This window comes from Schistocerca piceifrons, chromosome 2 (genome assembly GCF_021461385.2).
Source record: "Schistocerca piceifrons isolate TAMUIC-IGC-003096 chromosome 2, iqSchPice1.1, whole genome shotgun sequence".
Lineage (NCBI taxonomy): Eukaryota > Metazoa > Arthropoda > Insecta > Orthoptera > Acrididae > Schistocerca > Schistocerca piceifrons.
In genome coordinates this window covers 290,261,209-290,271,958 of record NC_060139.1, presented here as the reverse complement: position 1 = coordinate 290,271,958, position 10,750 = coordinate 290,261,209, and the positions used below count along the sequence as shown (strand labels likewise).

Sequence of the window (10,750 nt, the reverse complement as noted above, 5' to 3'; positions counted from 1 at the left end):
ACAGTCTAATACAAGAACACGAGCCAGATGCTTTGTTGAGTGAACCTGTGACCAAGAGGCATTATAGTTTAATACATTGAAATAATAAAAAAAGGAATTTTTTTACCTTCATATATATTGACGAAAAGCACACTCTGATCATTACAGCATCCCCAATCCAACAATATCTGGTGTCTAGCCCATCAAAACAATATGACAAACTGGGTGTTGTGTGATGTCCTTAGGTTAGTTAGGTTTACGTAGTTCTAAGTTCTAGGGGACTGATGACCATAGATGTTAAGTCCCATAGTGTTCAGAGCCATTTGAACCAATATGACAACATCTGAACAAGCACTCACTACCGCAACTTCTCAACAACGACTCACCACTGCTACATCTCAACAAGCACTCTCCACCACGACTTCTAGACAAGAACTCTCCACTACCACATCTCAACAAGCACTGCCTACTACGACTTCTCGACAAGAACTGCCAGTGGAGGCGGCGAAATAAAACTCTTTGGCGCAATCTCTGGCGCTGTGGCTCAGTGTAGCCACCTTTCACTGTGTATGAACATTTCGGTCTTTCTTCTTATATGAGTTGGTCTCGAAAAGTGTCAATAAATGTGAATTACTGAACACCAAGGGGAAAATATCTTCCTAGAGATCTAATCTGCAGTATTACAAGTTTTAACAAATTTTATTGTTCGTCAGTCTGCGACATGTACCAGGTAGGACTGATGGAGCAAATAGAAAAAGATCCCGAGTAGAGGAGCGCGTTTCGTTACATGTTCACTTGGCAAGCACGAATGCATTACGGAGACGATCGACCAGCTTCACCGACAGACACCGCAAGAGAGGTGTCCTGCATCACGATGTGGTTTACTGTTTAAGTTCTGAGGGCGTTCGTTCCTAGAGGAGTTAACAAATACTGTGGCACATTGCTGCCTACTACGTCTACCACGCAAAATGATGGTGAAGGTAAAAGTAGGCAGATTCGAGCCGGCGCACAGGTTTACTAATAATCGCTCTTCCCGCGAACCGCTGTCGAGTGGAACAGGTAAAGGGCTGGCTTTGAGCACTATGGGACTTAACATCTGAGGTCATCAGTCTCCTAGAACTTAGAACTACTTAAACCTAACCAACCTAAGGACATCACACACATCCATGCCCGAGGCAGGATTAGAACCTGCGACCGTAGCGGTCGCGCGGATCCAGACTGTAGCGCCTAAATCCGCTCGGCCACAGGTAGAGAGCAAATGATAGTAGCACATAAAGCAGCCATCGCCAACATACCGTAAGTTGGCTTAGAAAGTAAAGATGCAGATGTAGATAAGCTGCTGTAGTAATTTTATGGTGATCGTTTCGACAAACTGGTAGCAAATAAAGGTTTATTTTATCCGCGGCTTCCGTTGCTACATAAAAAAGGTTTTCTTTAGAGTAACAAGACTGTTGTAAACATGCGGTGCCAAACGTCTCATTCTCGCGTTATTTCTTAGCTTAACAAAATATTATTTATCGTCTGCCATTTTATAGTGTTATTCCGAAAGATAAACGTAAGTCGTTCAGTGTTAAGTTTAGCAAGTTGGTAAAACTTCTTGGATGTTTGAAATGATAATTAAATAAAGACCCTAAGCTGTCTACAGGCGTTGATATACATCAACGGGGACAGTTGAGAATGTGTGCCCCGACCGAGACTCGAACCCGGGATCTCCTGCTTACATGGCAGACGCTCTATCCATCTGAGCCACCGAGGGCACAAAGGACAGTGCGACTGCTGGAATTTATCCATTGCACGTTCCCCGTGGGACCCACATTCCCAACTTAATGTCCACACACTACATTCCTAGTGCCGCTGCCCATTACACTCATTACTCGCGACAGACAATCTTACCGAGTCCCGTAAGAGTTCGGGCAATGCGTGTGCATCCGCACAGCAGAAGGAGGTCAATGGCCGGTTAGCCTTAACTATATGAAGATGGTATCTGTTCTTTCGGACATATCCGAAAGAACAGATACCATCTTCATATATGTTGGAGGTTTGGCTGACATGAGATTAAGTCTCAGGGAGTCATGGGCTCATGTGAGGAGGAGTTGGGAGGCAGCGCTCTTGGGGCTCAACCGGCAGTTAAGCGCTACGCCTCTACTCCAACATGGCGGACACTGCAGGTACGGATCCAGGTCCGCCAGACACGTCTCCGAACGCTGTCCGGCGTCTCTCGCGGCTGCCAGTACGGTCGCCTTCGTCTGACGGACATTTCTGCATGCAGCATTACGTCACAGGCGAGCCACACGCAAACATAAACAAACACGAAGCGAGCGCCACGGCCAGGATGTCCTTGGGGTTCCCCCGCTGCACTTGCTGCCACTGCTGCTGCAGTGTCCGCTTCCTGGACCAGCTCGCGCGCTCGGTAAAATCTTAGGCGTGACCACTCGCTGTTTCCCCCAGGGGGCCCACAGTCCTTTTGTGGGAACGTGTGTGGCGCGCACAGGGCCCCGAGCAGTCTCCTTTCCTTTCCAGGCTGCATTACCATCCCTGTTCCTCTCCCTCCCTATCCTTACTCCTTTGTCCCTGCCCCCTCTTTTCCCTCTTAGTGGCCTTTTTTATGTCGACCTGGCTATCCTCCTGGCTTTGTTTTGGTCTGTGCTATTGTTTAGTTCGCTGTTTCCATCTCCTTTTCGGTGTTTTAGGTCCCCTTGGGGTTTGACCTCCATTTCCAAAATTTTCCGTTCAGTGTGAGCCATTTGGGGATGAACTCCCTACCTAGCTTCCATGGTGCAGGTTCCTCTCCCCTTCCCCTCCCCTTTCCCTTTGCACCCTGCCCCCCCCCCCCCCTCCTGCTAGGTCACCAGCACGGCAGCCAGTCCGTGTGGTGGGGCTGTACTACTGTAGTATTCAATGAACTGTGCATGAAGCTCGACCAACAGGCATTGCATGCATTGATCAAAAAATGATAGTGCATTGAGAATAGCTAGTTTCTAGCTGAAATCTAGATCTGCCAATAAAATTTAAAAACGGCGACTGATAGCTGAAATCTATTATTTGCAAAACCTAATTATTTGTGCTATATAGTACAATATCTGCATTCCTGTATAGATTTTGACCTCAGCGACTCACTCTAGCACCGCGGCAGTTGTTCCGACGTCTTGACACACGTCCTATCATCCCGTCCTTTCTTCCCTGGCCGATATCTTACAGCATCAGTCTACTTAAATTGTAGCATCCTTCTCCTAATCCCTCATCCCCCCCCTCCCCACTTATTTTTTGTTTTTATCTGATTAGTGACATTTCACTCTACTTTAGCGTCAGATGGATGAGGTAGCATATACATCAGACATGTAAGCGACTACTGAATTGCTTCAAGTGGCTATACCAACCAGTGCATTGCTTCCACGCATGTAGGGACCTATTTTTTGCAACAGTACCACAGTTACAAAAGCCGGTCAATTTCAACACAGTTTATTAATGCTCCAAGAAGAGTATGGTCCCTAGTCAGTCTCTTACGGTCTCACATTTCTCTGTCTAACCAAAACGAAAAATTCACCACATAATTTACGTTACGAATAACAAAGTTTGTTTGCGTGGCCATCATCCGCAGCAAAAACAGAAATATTCGTTTTGTAAATGTTCCGGCGTAAAGACAAGCGACGGCACGAAGACGAAGAGCGCAAGAGCATAGAAAGCTCTGAGACGACGTCAGCCAGTAGTTCCCTGACTAGGACCTCCCTCTAGCCGATGAGAGTATGAGCGCCCCTCCTGCCAGAGACCCGGACTAGAAGAGAGCACGCGAAGAGCTGTTACTTGCGATCCATACCCATTACTTGCATGGACATTCTATATAGCGAAAGACACTGATTGTTTGCATGTCGTCAATCGCTTGCGACACGACACAGTAAACCAAAGTTACGTATTGCCGATCTACTTTATTGTAATAAAATCATTAGTGTGATTTGCTTGAATTGTTGTATAGCTATCGGAGAAAGCAGCCTCCTTTAGGCACCCCATAAGAGACGAGTGGGCAGGTCACCACAGTAAACAAAAATCGCCTTTTCTTGCTACGATGTATTTTATTTCTTCCAGAAACGTTTCGCCTCTTGCTTTAAGGCATCTTCAGTGGAATCTAGAATGATACAGTTTTGTTTTGGTACGCGATATTTTTAGATTATAGAAGAGCTGACGTCTTCTTTTTTACGTAAATGACTGCGTACCGTTATAAGCGTTTTTAGTTGGCATCTGCGTTTCTTCTCATCCGGTCACATGCTGGAGGCCACACTATAACCTCACTTACGAAATATAAGCGTGTGACCAGATAAGACGAAACGCAGATGCCAATAGAAAACGCAAATAACTGTAAGTAATCACTTATTTAGGTAAAAATACAAGACATGAACTGTTTTATAATTAAAAATATCGCATATCAAAACAAAACTTTATACATTCCACTAAAGATGCCTTAAACTGAAAGGGAAAACGCGTCTGGGAGAAGGAAAATACACTGCCGAAAGAAAAGGCGGTTTTTATTTACATAATGAATACGTTCAGAATGATTTAACTATCTAGCTTCATTGGTAAGTCACATGGTTTCGTCAACGATCCTCTTTTACCATTTACATCTTTCGATACTTCATTTACAATTCAACAAAACGTCATCCACCTGTTACATAAGTAGATTCATTCTGTTCACAATGCTTGTCATAATTCCAGTCTCAACAATATTAGCTCTGGACTGCACCCCGACTGTAACCTTCGATCTCTCATAATCCACTGAAGTACTTCTCCAACCGCGCGGGAATAGCCGAGCGGTCTGGGGCGCTGCAGTTATGGACTGTGCAGCAGGTCCCGGTGGAGGTTCGAGTCCTCCCTCGGGCATGTGTGTGTGTGTTTGTCCTTAGGATAATTTAGGTTAAGTAGTGAGTAAGCTTAGGGACTGATGACCTTAGCAGTTAAGTCCCATAAGATTACACACACAGTACTTCTCCAGCGCCTCCCAAGCACGCGCAGTGTAAACGGCTTCATACACGACCAGAGGATTGCTACGATCCATCGGATGTGATATCGTTGCAGTCGGTCTGTCGCCTCGACACCGCCATACACCAGCGATTTGCCAATCAGTTTTAACCAATACTATGAACCAGTCATCGTGTCGAAAAATTTTGCTGTGGAAACTGAGCTGCTACGTTTAGTAGCTGTCGCAGCTGATCTCTATACACTCACCGACACCTACAAAAAATAAACAAAAAAGAAAACAAATAGGAATTGTAATTTATTACACTTGCTTTGAAACACTCTCCTTGGGAACTGCAACGTTACTTTACGGAATATATTACACTTCTCACTGATGCCAAGTGTGCTAATAGAATGCGGTTTCCGCTTGTTAGTCATTAATTGCTTTTTCATGTTCTTGTTGCTCAACTTAGGCCTCAAATATGTGCGCAGTTTGTTTTGCAAATCCAATTTGTCTATAGATATGCTGTCTGTTCCAGTGCTCTCCCAGGCAAGGGAGAGTTAGGCTATATGAAATGAAAGAGAGCTTTGAGTACAGCCCTGAACATTTAAATTAAAATCTCCACTTAATAATAAGGTACGTCATTCTGTTTAAGAGTTGAAAACTTTTACAATGCGTGAAACTGTTTCATAAATAAATAAAAATCATCAAATCGAATGGTTCAAATGGCTCTGAGCACTATGGGACTTAATTTCTGAGGTCATCAGTCCCCTAGAACTCAGAACTACTTAAACCTAACTAACCTAAGGACATCACACACATCCATGCCCAAGGCAGGATTCGAATTTGCGACCGTAGCGGTCGCGCAGTTCCAGACTGTACCGCCTAGAACCGCTCGGCCATTCTCATTAAATGGAGCCCAGTGTATCATGACTATTACTATTAACTTTCCACTGATTCTACTTCTGCAGCATAAGCTTCAAAACTGTGGAGTGGGTGGGATGGGAGGAAGGGGATGTATTTTGTACAACTTTTTAATGTAAAATAATGGCAACGCCGGCCACAACTTCTCTGAGTGGTTCATGGTCTTGAAATACTTATAAATTCTAACGTAAGGTTCTTATTCAACGAAGGCAAAGTGAAACGAAACTGAACTGCACAACTTGAGAAACGAGTCGCCCCATATTGCCACACATCGCTTCTCATCAGCCAGGTAGCCATATTGCAAGTACGAATCGCATGCAATCCGATCCATCAACCTGCCTGCGATTTGCGTGCATCAGCGGCCGTTCGCTGCGATTTGCCCACATACTTGCGATCGACGAAGCGATCCGTTGCCCACGCGATCCGTCGCTCGTGTGTGGGTCTCTATTAGGGGAACTTCCCGACCGTTGGCGCGAAATTAACCGTCTGGAACTTTCCAGTCAACGGAAGTACGTGGTTGTTGTCAGTTACTAGTAAGGGCATCGCATTCTCTAACACATTATCTCCAATACCTTAATTCTCTACTTTCCTAGGTCGACAAAACCTAAGAAAAGTCTCAGTTCCATTACCAAGCGTCTGGTGAGGAATGCCTCTTGGTTGCCTTACCTTTTCGAAAGGCCAAACTGATCATCATCTAACAGATCCTCAATTTTCTCTTCCAGTATCTTACGCATCATTTTGGTCAGCAACTTGGATGTATGGGCCCTCACGCTATCTAAAGACAACAGGGATACAATGAATACCCCGTATAAATATCTCACTTTCGCAGCCAGTTTAATTGCTTGTTTGCAAAGTATCGGCGTCACTTTTGGAACATTACAACAATTCTGAAACTTTTCCTACCTGGTAGTATGCCTTGTAACGCCGTAATAGATCGATATTTTTCCCACTATTCTGTCACTTGTTGCTTGTAAGGTACAAGAATGTAGAGATTGCTCCGTAAATAGTGGACTGCGTGAAAAACTTTTCCATTTTTTTGAGAATTATCTGCACGTTGTTTCATTTTCCGCACATAGCGAAAAGTCTCCCAGCAGGTGTATACTAAACGCTCAAAAGAGAAGAGAATCTGAGAACGTCCTCCACCAGACGAGGTAACGATGGTGAAGAGTACAAACTAAGTACTCTACGCACGATCTACATAGCGACATGTATGAAGACCGTATGTTGAATCTGAAGTGCCGTATACCCTAGTAACCTATGAGTCACAATGGGCAGGGTAGAGAGACTGAAGTTTGGACACTGGTTCGGAATCAGGGACTCTTAAACAAGTCGACTCAATACTGGTAACACTGAGTTGCTTCCATGACCAGGATTTGTGTCAGCTGCCTTTGGAATAGTGCAGAGGCGGGTACAGGCGTAGTAAGGGTGAAACGCTGGTGGTGACAACAAGGACTGGGACAGAGGGCAGGTATTATTAAGAGCGCTGCTGGGTTGGAATATAGAGCAGCTATAATTAAGGATGTTGTCTGTATTAGGAGTGTAGAAATAAGTCGACACGACACAGTAAATTATGGAGAAAGCTGTGATGTTAGGTAAATTCCTTAATGAATGAAATTGCGCTTCCATTCTTTCGACATGGGGCAACCTGGAAATATGACAATAAAATTCCTCTTATAAGCAGACGACATGCACTAGTTTTCCTTTTACGTGCGAGACGTTTAATCGAAATACACTGCTCCTCCCTGTTTATGGGTAGCTGTACATTAATATGCAATGCGAAAAGAAGTAGACCACTGCTTCGGCCTTTTACTGCTGTCATAACTGTGGTGTTTTCACAGCCACGCTGTTGGAAATACGCTCTTAGGCCGCTTAATGCAGTGCCGAAATACCCGTAAATAAAGTTTAAGTACCCAACGGCAGGCAAGACAGGAATTTTATACTTCCAAAGGTCTTTTGTTTGTTCGCTTGACATAATCTGATCTTCGTCTGCGCAGGCGGACGAAATCCAGCAGAAATAATTTTACGCACTGTACACGATGGGATAAGAATGCAAAAGTGGATTAAAATAGCGCCGCACTCTGTCGTCTCGTGAGGCAGACTGCTGTTGTGTTAAATGAAAAAAAAGAAAAAAGCTAGAAGAAAATATATGGGATTTATGTGACTTCCCTTGATTCATTTATAGTGTATTTTGTATTCAGAGAAGATTTTAAGAATATAACTACGTGTATCTGTATACAACGTAAGCCGCTGTGTAGTACATGGGAGGAAGATATTTGGTAACTATGTTACCTATTTTATAATCCACTCTATTCGCGTACTGAGCGGCAAAGTAATCGCCACTAAGCTTGTTACGAGATTCTATCGCGTTCTTTCTCTTTATTAAAAAGTCTTTCGTTGTATACTGTACTTTTTTAAGCGCAAGCAATACAGAACTACAACGAGATAAATAAAGTTCATTTGAAGAGCATCGCTGCCTTGCTAGACGTCACCGTTCTGGAAGGAACAAGGGAAGATCACATTTCACCGACCGTCGATATCAGAGTCCTTAGCGCCGGAGCACCTGTTCAGATTATATCAGACTATGAGTATATTCAAGGAGCCACCACAGCACTCACTTGACTTCGTTTTTGGAACCTGCGCGACAACTAGTACAGTATACTGGGATTGATATTTGAAACCCGAGCGTGGTTGAACCCGTCGCCTTTCAAAGAGACACCCCATATTCTGACAACTTTTTCAGACGATGCACTCCAGGGTTATTACACAGGTTTTGCAGAACACTGTTGCCGGTTCGGAGTTCCGTGGTGGTGTTCGTCAGACGCCTGCTGATGAAAACTCTGTCCAGTGTCACACCGATTAACAGTTTAATTGTAGGGGAGAGCGGTGTTCTCAAAATGCACGGCAAGTTTGTGGTTGGTCAGTCTGTCGTGTAAATGATCTATATTTTGGATGGACTAAGTTGATCTTCGTTGATCCATTATGGATCGTGGGACGACGGCTGGCATGAACTTCTTGATGCAATAATTTACCAACAGCCGTATGTAGTGTAAAAATTTATTTTATTTTATGAACGTCCATGTTCTACCAGTTTCGGCATTACATTGATGCCATCTTCAGGCCCCACCCGTCATAGTCGTAAAATCGCTATGTAGGGAAGGAGCCATATAACTGGATCCGTGAATCAATCGTCCTGGCCACCAAGAGCTGTTGCACGACGATTGATTCACGGATCCAGTTATATGGCTCCTTCCGTGTATAGCGATTTTACGACTCTGACGGGTGGGGCCTGAAGATGGCATCAATGTAATGCCGAAACTGGTAGCACATACAAGTTCATAAAATAAAATAAATTTCTACAATACATACGGCTGTTGGTAAATTATTGCATCAAGAAGGAGTAAGTTGAAGCCTTCGTTCTTACTGCGCGGGAGTCGCAGTATCCATGGACAGTTATTGCGTACCTGTTGGCGTACCCTAAATTTATAGTGCCCAATTCTTTAAAATTTGGGACCAAACGGCTCAGGTCATCGGTCCCTAGCCTTACACACTACTTGATCTAGCCTAACTTACGCTAAGGACAACACACACCCATGCCCGAGGGAGCACTCGAACCGTGGCAAGCCATCCTCAGACCGCGCGGCTTAAAATTTGCCTGCATCTGTGTGACAGCAGGACAGTTCAATGCAGGACAAGGCAAAAGCGGCCCATACGAACGACAAAGACGGACTCACAAGTACACAGAACATTGTTCTCACCACGACTGCCACTTGCAACACATAGGCTTGGCAAGCATGTTCAAGCATGCATGCGGTATTTACGTAATTTCGTCCAAGGCCATATAAATGACCAAGTGGCGCCGGTAGTTCCGTAAGGCTTTTCGCGGATGATGCTGTCGTACACAGACAAGGCGCAACGCTAGAAAATTGCAGCGGAATGCAGAAATACCTGCAAGGGTTGGTGCAGGGATTGGCAATTGACTCTCACCACAAATGGGCAGAAATACCCATTACCTTTTGATTACAGGATTGCAGAGCAGCCACTGGAGACGGTCACATGCGTAACATAGCAAGGAGTATGTGTAGGGAGCGGTTTAAAGTGTGACGACCTCATGAAACTATCTGCAGGTAAGACAGATGACAGAAATTCAGTGTAGTATTCCTGAGGAAGTATTTTCACCCACTCAGGAGACAGCTTACAAAACTCTCGTTCGGCCGATAATTGTGTACTGATTCTCAGTCGGGTCTCTTATCAGGTAGGACTAACAGAAGAAAGAAGGATGATTTAAAGAAGAGCAGCGAATTTACACTACTAACCATTAAAATTGCTACACCACGAAGATGACGTGCTACAGACGCGAAATGTAACCGACAGGAAGAAGATGCTGTGGGGCGACACCTACAACGTGCTGACATGAGGAAAGTTTCCAACAGTTTCCTCACACACAAACAGCAGTTGACCGGCGTTGCCTGCTGAAACGTTGTTGTGATGCCTCATGTAAGGAGGAGAAATGCGTACCATCACTTTTCCGACTTTGATATCACTAGCAGTCGAGATGACAGGCATCTTACCCGCATGGCTGTAACGGATCGTGCAGCCACGTCTCGATCCCCGGGGCAACAGATGAGGACGTTTGGAAGACAAGAACCATCTGCACGAACAGTTCGACGACGTTTGCAGCTGCATGGACTGTCAGCTCGGAGACCGTGGCTGCGGTTAACCTTGACGCTGCATTACAGACGGGATCGCCTGCGATGGTGTACTCAGCGACGAACCTGCGTTCACGAATGGCAAAACGTCATTTTTTCAGATGAATCCAGGTTCTGTTTACAGCATCATGACGGTCGCATCCGTGTTTGGTGACATCGCGGTGAACGCACATCGGAAGCATGTATTCGTCATCGC

At 44.9% G+C, this 10,750-nt stretch overlaps 1 non-coding gene across 1 annotated transcript; it reads right to left on the bottom strand.

Annotated features, from left to right (window-relative positions):
- Positions 1-1,661: 1,661 nt before the first annotated feature.
- Positions 1,662-1,736, bottom strand: Trnat-ugu. The gene has a single exon. It is a non-coding gene; the product is annotated as a tRNA-Thr (tRNA).
- Positions 1,737-10,750: the final 9,014 nt, after the last annotated feature.